The sequence below is a fragment of the Alosa sapidissima genome, chromosome 19 (assembly GCF_018492685.1).
Source record: "Alosa sapidissima isolate fAloSap1 chromosome 19, fAloSap1.pri, whole genome shotgun sequence".
In the NCBI taxonomy this organism is placed as follows: Eukaryota; Metazoa; Chordata; class Actinopteri; order Clupeiformes; family Clupeidae; genus Alosa; species Alosa sapidissima.
The window spans coordinates 16,777,001-16,784,500 of NC_055975.1; the positions used below are offsets into that span (position 1 = coordinate 16,777,001).

At 48.0% G+C, this 7,500-nt stretch overlaps 1 protein-coding gene across 2 annotated transcripts in view; it reads left to right on the forward strand.

The window, feature by feature from the left end:
- Positions 1-7,500, forward strand: part of fut8a (fucosyltransferase 8a (alpha (1,6) fucosyltransferase)) — an 83,711-nt gene that overhangs the window by 17,659 nt on the left and 58,552 nt on the right. Inside the window, exon 1 of one of the 2 annotated variants that reach the window (XM_042073466.1) lies at positions 4,971-5,094. The exons of the other annotated variant lie outside the window; for it this stretch is intronic. The gene's annotated coding sequence lies outside the window, so the exon portion shown is untranslated. Of the gene's footprint in view, positions 1-4,970; positions 5,095-7,500 lie in introns of those variants that run through there. 2 annotated transcript variants of the gene reach the window in all.

Here is a 7,500-nt window from a genome sequence, read left to right on the forward strand (position 1 = left end):
ATGGCAGTGTTCTGTGTTTAGGTTCAGACCGGTGTTCCATATAGAGGGTCATTAAGGCTCACATTAACTTTAAATGGCTCGGAAAGCCATCCCCATAACAGGCCTACTCTAGTGATCGACTACCCTGCGTGTTCATTTCACGACACAGTTCCTCTCCATGTTGGCACTCGACGACATCCAAGTTTCACACAGAAAGGCTGATTAGCCATACCCCTCACATCTCGTTACAAACAGGCTATCGCAAAGACCCTCCCGAGAGCGCGGCAGGCCGCTCAAAGGTTTGCTAGTCAGGCGGCAGCAAAGAAGTTTCGAAACGGCAAATGCAAAGACCCTCTCGAGAGTAAAGCGGCTCAGTGGTTTGCCAGTCAAGCGCCAGCAAAAGAAGATATCAAACGGCAAACTCCAGCAGCGCAAACCCTCCTTCTGTCTCTGAGCAGCTCATCTGCATTAACGCGCATCTCTCGTCCATAATGGATGCATGGGCTATAGCTCATCTAAAAGGTCTCCGTAAACTGTTATATTGTGCATCCTCATTAAAAATGCAATACTCCGCTTGTCTTCCACTCAAGCTTAAATCCCATTGGCAAATTATGCCGGAGCAGTCACGCGATGTTGCCTCTCCCCATTTGACACTAGGAGACGGATATGTCCAATCAGCCGATGATTTCAAGCGTGTTTGATTTTGATAAGGCGGTTACAGCTTGCCTGTATTAGGGACGTGCCATATCGTATCGTTCATGATATACCGGCAAAATTTGTCATCCTGTTGGAGTTCAAACCTGGGTAAGGTGAAATTGGTCAGGAGTTGGTTTTAATGTTTGCATTTGCCCTAAAGAATGTAAGCTGATGTGACTTGAAGCCAAGAAGACAGTGGTAAATGGTATTATTCATATCGTCATTTATAGTGATATGGCAACAAAAAAAAAACTCATATATCGCCCATCCCTAGTCTGTACTGAAACCTGAGCATTGTTGATGTGACTCAGTTGTCTGATTGGCTCCAGGTTCAAGTCCATTTATGATGCTTGCAGTGGGTTTTGTGAACGGCCCTTTGGATTGCTAACACCATCTAGTGAAGAGTCCTAGCTGTGATTTCCTGCTCAAAGACTGGGGAAGAGATGAGAGTGGACAGGAGTTGATATGCTGTGCTCTCTTGCTGAAAGAGAGGGCACTGTCTGATTGACTGTGCAGAAGGCATACGGCAGGAGCTGATTGGCTGTGGCCCCTTGCTGAGAGAGGAAAAGGGAGCGAGGGCTCGAACTGATTGGTCATGCTCACTCTCTGAAAGTGAGAGGGCAGGAGGTGATTGGCTGTTGTCATGCTGACAGAGGGAAGCGGGACAAGCTGATTGGCTGGGTCTGCCCTCTGTCCTGACTCGCTGTCTCATGTCTCGACATATTCCAGGTGAAGCGACTGACAGAAATTTTAGAAAGGAGCCGGGAAGGGAAAAAAGCAAAAAGTCGAAACTAGTAAAGAGAAAGAGAAAGAGAGAGAGAGAGCTTGAGATGTCAACAGCGGAAAAATCAAAGAGAAGACGTGAGCAAGGACTGGAGTGGGAGAGAGAGGAGACAGGTCCACAGAGGAGGCTTCTGAGATCTGAGTGTCTTTAGTTCATCTGAGCTGCTACTCATGGAGGCCTGGTCTCCACCCAACTCACCCAGGGCCTGATGAAGGCCAACCGCTGAGCTGCGTATGATGGGGACCTCAAAGCCCACACACACGCTCAAGAGTACAGACAGGCAAGCTCTCACTCACACACACACACACACTCACACATGCTTACACATGCAGACATGAAACATACATATGCCCTAAACACACACACACACACACACACACACAAGCATATATCTCATAAATGCATGCCTACAAACACACACAACTTAATCCAAAACACATGTGAGCTGCCATGCACCAATGGGCACTCAACAACTTTCTGTCTTCTTTCTCTCTCACACACACACACACACACACGCACACAATCAAGAGTGTACACTTGTAAGCCAACATGCACAGCCTAACCCTGTATAGTATTCAGGGTCTAGGAATGCATCCATGAACAAACATATTCACATCGGACAGTACTGTACACTGACAGTGTCCTTTCATGAAGTCCCTGCATTATTAACAAAGGCAGTGGTTTAGTGCCAGTCTCCTACACACGCAGACACACACACACACACACACACACACACACACACACACACACACACTTTCTCTCTATCTCTTTTACTCACACACACACAGAGTGCAGTCTCTTACACACACACACACACACATACACAGACACACACACACAGAGAGAGAGAGAGAGAGTGCAGAGAAATCTCATAATCCAGTCTTTGTTTAGGTGTATGAAGGATGGCTTTATTTCCTGTATCAAGAGAGGAGTGGGTGACATTTGTGCAGCACAATGGAGGGACTGAGCGGAAGGAGGAGATTGGCAGAAAGCAGGAACAGATTGAGCCGTGAGATCATTTGAACAGGTGGACCCAGCCACCACGGCACGGGGTCACACACACACTGAATAAAATGTGTGTGTGTGTGTGTGTGTGTGTGTGTGTGTGTGTGTGTGTGTGTGTGTCTGTGTGAGCGTGCGTGTGTGCGTCTCAGAGGGAAAAGAGGGAGGACTGACCCATTTTTCTGCACTGTGTGATGAAAGGGAGTTGACTCTTACTCCCTGTGTGTGTGAGTGCGTGTGTGTTTTGTCACTTAAAGTGCAACTGACAGCAACTAGCGGTATACTTATTTCACTGCAAGGGCCGTGTGACACATAGTAGTGTGTGTGTGTGTGTGTGTGCGTGTGTGTGTGTGTGTGTGTGCTTTGCATACGCTTGGCTTGGTACAACACAGGTGCCAAAAACTGTCCCTGAGTCTGTGTGCCTTTCCCCTCCTCAGTCCACTGACCCGTGTCCCTCCTGTGTCCCACCTGTGTCCTGCTTCCAGAGGCATTTAGAGTGCTGCGGGGGACTTCCAGTAGGAGGGTGGACGGTTGAGGAGAGACGTTATCTCTCTCAATCTCTCGCTCTTCTCTTTCTCTCTTTGTCATGATCTCCTCTTTCCCTTACCTCATGGTATTGTCTTTCTTTCTCTTTTTCTCTCTCTCTCTCACTCCCAGCCCTTTTTCTCTTGTCTATCAGAAGCTCTCTCACCCCTCTTTCTTTCTTTCTTTCTTTCTTTCATTATTTCTTTGTCATGCTGTCCTCATGTGTGTGTGAGAGAGAGAGAGGGAGAGAGAAAGAGAGAGACAGAGAGAGAGAGAGTGTCCAGAGTCCTGGGGTAAAAGGCCTGGGACTGAAGCTGAGAGAGCTTAACCTTAATGAATTACTACAGGCAGTGTGTAGCTCTGACTCTAATGTGCGAATAGCTGTACATAATGCACATGCATATGTAATTTACATTCACCCAGCACGGCAGCTCTCAGCTGTGCCTGGGGTGTGTTTGTCTGGCTCGCATATACACATGTAGACACACACACACACACACACACACACACACACACATACACACACACACACACACAGAGAAAAACATGGATGTGTGTGCATTTGCACACTGTGTGTGTGTATGCGTGCAAGCAGGAACTGTGTGGTTGAATGCATGCATACATGCAGACACACATGAAGGCACTTGAGCAGCAGACACCTCTTTTATGCAAAACCCCCCACCTCGCCTGCACCCTTCTGCCCTGAGCAACCCCAGTGCTGACTGCGCTGCTGTCTCCAGCCCCCCATCCTGGGCTTCCCCTCAACACCCCCCCCCCCCCCCCCCCCCCCCCGCGGCGCTAGTGCCCACCTAGCATGTGTCTGCACTCTGCAGCTCAGGGAGGGGGGGGGGGGGGGGCTGCTCAAGCTCAGCCCAGCCCCCCCAGCCCCCCAAACCCCAAGCCTCTATTCCCTCTATATCTCCAGTCCTCCTCAGCTCCCCTCAGCCCCCCCCTCCCACGCACACACACACCTCCCATCCCCAGTCCCTGTGCACCATGCCCCACCGGCCCCAGAGCCAAGCAGAACAGAGGGGAGTAGAGTAGAGTGGTGGTGTAGCAGCAGCAGCAGCAGCAGCAGAGTGGTGGAAAGATGCAAAATTCATACACAAAATTCATCCTCCCCTCCTCGGCGACAGAACAATGGAGCTGCGCGCAGCTCCTGTGTTGCTTTGAGCCCATGTAAGATTTATGTTGCACTGCACGTGTGGGGTGCCAGGCTGGTTTAATGAGAGTCTGTGCCTCTGTGTGTGTGTGCGTGTGTGTGTCTGTGTGTCTATGTGTGCACATTCCTTTCATTGTGTGTTCAGATGTACTTTTAATCACAAGTGTGTGTGTGTGTGTGTGTGTGTGTGTGTGTGTGTGTGTGTGTGTGTGTGTGTGTGTGTGTGAGTATCGTACAGTATATGTGCAGTTTGTGTATGGAAGGTCATGTTTGTATACTTGCATTACTTGCATGCAGATTGACTTTGTATGTGTGTGTTTGTGTGTGTGTGTGTGTGTGTGTGTGTGTGTGTGTGTTTGTGTGTGTGTGTGTGTGATCACAGAAACAGGAGCGGGCTGGATGATGCATTGTTGCCTCTGTGGTTCGGACTCACAGGCTACCCTGCACTTTTCTGTCCTTGCTATTTCCGCATTCCTCCCCCTTTTCTCTTAGTCCTTTCCCTTCTTTTCTTTTCTTGCTCCTTCTTTCTTTTTTTTTTACAGAGAGCAAGAGTCTCTCTGGTCACCCTCTATGGAAAGTCCTGCGGAATCTCCTCCTGAACAAGTGCACAAAAGAACTTCCTCTTCAAGTTAAAGTTCTACTGTTCCATGTTCTACAATTCCATGTTAATCACTCTCACTCGTTCTCTCAGCTCAGACTGGACTCTGTCCATACTGCTGAAGGGTTGGCTGTCTTTATGTAGCCTGGCCACGCCCACACTAGCTCTCCTTTCAGGCTGATAATAGCCTGGAACACGATAAATCGGTTGGCAGACTACCTGCGCAATCAGCAACGAGATTGGGATGACGCAATAGATTAAAAACCGAAAGAATGGTAAGAACAACGCCTGCAGTGCAAGCAGTTGGAAATGCAGTTGGAAAAAGGCAGAAATTCATTTACAGCCAAGGTAGGCCCACATTATTTCCTGACTGCCGATGTCAGTTTGTAAAGTTTAGGCGAAGTAGGAAGTAAAGTTAGGAATCTCTGGTCAATGTAATTGTTTAGGCTGGACCAATGATTTCAAAGTTAACGGTATGTATACACCCGTCACCATGCTAGCTTGTAAACGAATCCCAATCATGAGTGACCAGACTCATGCTTTGCCAGGCTAGTCTTTATGTGCCTTGTGAGAAACTCAACCATGAGAGAGAATCACTTGTACAATACCACAGTCAGGGGCTTGACTTCCAGGGACCACGCATAATTTATTGGCCCATACTGTAACAAGCAGGCTACACCAGGCACACAACTGAAAGTGTTCCATTCGTGAAGTGTAAAAATAGTTTTGGTCTATTTTTTTTCCGAATGTAAGCGCAGCTATCACGTCTGCTATTGAGGGTTTTCACCGACCTGACTTTCTGGGCAATAACCCTGATGCCATATTGGAGGCACTCTGTGTAAAAAACTGAATGGAGTACAATGGAGTATTGTGCGCTTTGGATACTTTAAGTGAATGTAGCCATGTCTAAACAACAGAAAAGCTCATCAAAACGTGTCCAAGATGCAAAAGGAAGGACTTGGACCACAACAAAAGGCGCAATATTTTGAGAAATTGCGGTTTATTGGCGTTGCAGCTCCCAACGAGTTGGGTGAAGGAGATGCAGTACCAAGTCCAACCACAAGCGCCTCCCCTCCTCTGATAACTTCTGGCATTTTTCTCCCTGGTTTTTAATAACTTTTGGAAGTCAATAATATTCCAAATGTTTTTTTCGGTCTGACCTATTGGTACAACCTAAAACACGGCAATAATTAACCATTTTCCTTGATGACGTTCGGGATCTACTTAAGTGCCTGTGCTTTGTTGTGATGTGGAGTATCTCCAATATGGCGACACACGTTGTGAAAACCCCTTATAGCCAGTTCCATTGATTGTAATGGAGGCTAATGTGTTGCAGTATGTGCTCAGTTACGTGCCTGGTGTTGCCTACCTGTCAGTATCTAGGCATACAAGTGTAGTGAAGAGTCATGTAGGGGTGAGTTTTGCTATTGAGCCAAGGAGAGAGGGTTGAGAGGATGGATGGACTGGTGACGTGGTGGGGCTGAGAAGGTGAAGATGTGGTGGTTGCGTGGATGTGATGGATGTGGTGGTTGTGTGGATGTGGTGGTTGTGTGGATATGGTGGTTGTGTGGATGTGGTGGTTGTGTGGATGTGGTGGTTGTGTGGATGTGATGGTTGTGGTGGTTGTGTGGATGTGGTGGTTGTTCGGATGTGGTGGTTGTGTGGTTGTGGTGGTTGTGTGGATGTGGTGGTTGTGTGGATGTAGGGGGAATTGTGTGGGAGATGTCTGGGAATAACATGCTGCTGGTTAGGAAATGGGTTGTGTGTTAAGGGTGTAAATAGAGCCAGAGAGAGAACATTCTGGAAAGGTAGAAGCCCTACCCTTACCACCTCAACACACACCCCTCATACACATAGTGTTAGCTGATTCATCCAGTGATTCAACCCTTTTGGGCTTTGTTGATGGCCACAATTCAGTGGGTTACTGGAAGACTTTCGAACCTGGATTCTCCATCCTGAGCACCTGAGAGAAATAGCCCATAGCTCAGTGATACCTATGCTCTGTGGAACCATGAAGTTCTGTATCTTGGATTGACTCCTGCACTTTAGTACTTTAGTGTATTGCACTTTAGTACCTTATTGTATTGCACTTTGTTGCACATTATTTCATCTCGAATGTTCAGTTCTTTGAAACTGATGTCACAATGTCTTGTCTTATTAAGTTTTGCAAAATTGATGTGTTGCGAATTGCTTTCATTTTATTGGGCAGTGTCTCATAATAGTATTGTGTTGTGAATTGCTCTGTCATTCTCATCCCTAACACACACACACACACACACACACACACACACACACACACACACACACCACTGAGAGGTGTCATGAGGCTCTTTAAAAGGTGTTTGGTGAGGGTAAGCAGAGCTCTCAGATGTGTGAGAGAGGCCCAACTATACAGCTTTGTGTGTCCCCTGGAGCAGGATGCAGAAACAGTAGGGCATGGAGGAGGCTCAGTGGGCTTTAAGGGCAAGGGGATGGAGGGGGGGGCAGGAACAGCCTGCTACCCCACTGCCCTTGACCACCCCAGCCCCCCCCCCCCCCACCCCCACCCCCCAGGAGAGGCATCCATCCATCCATTTTGCCCCTCTAGAGGTGTTTGTGTGTGTGTGTGTGTGTGTGTGTGTGTCTGGCATAATTTTGTGCTGCAGCATACAGTTGAGCGATAACAGGCAACACACACACACACACACACACACACACAGACATAAGCGCATGCAAACGCTGACTCATGCACACGCCCTCTCCCACAGGGCTTGT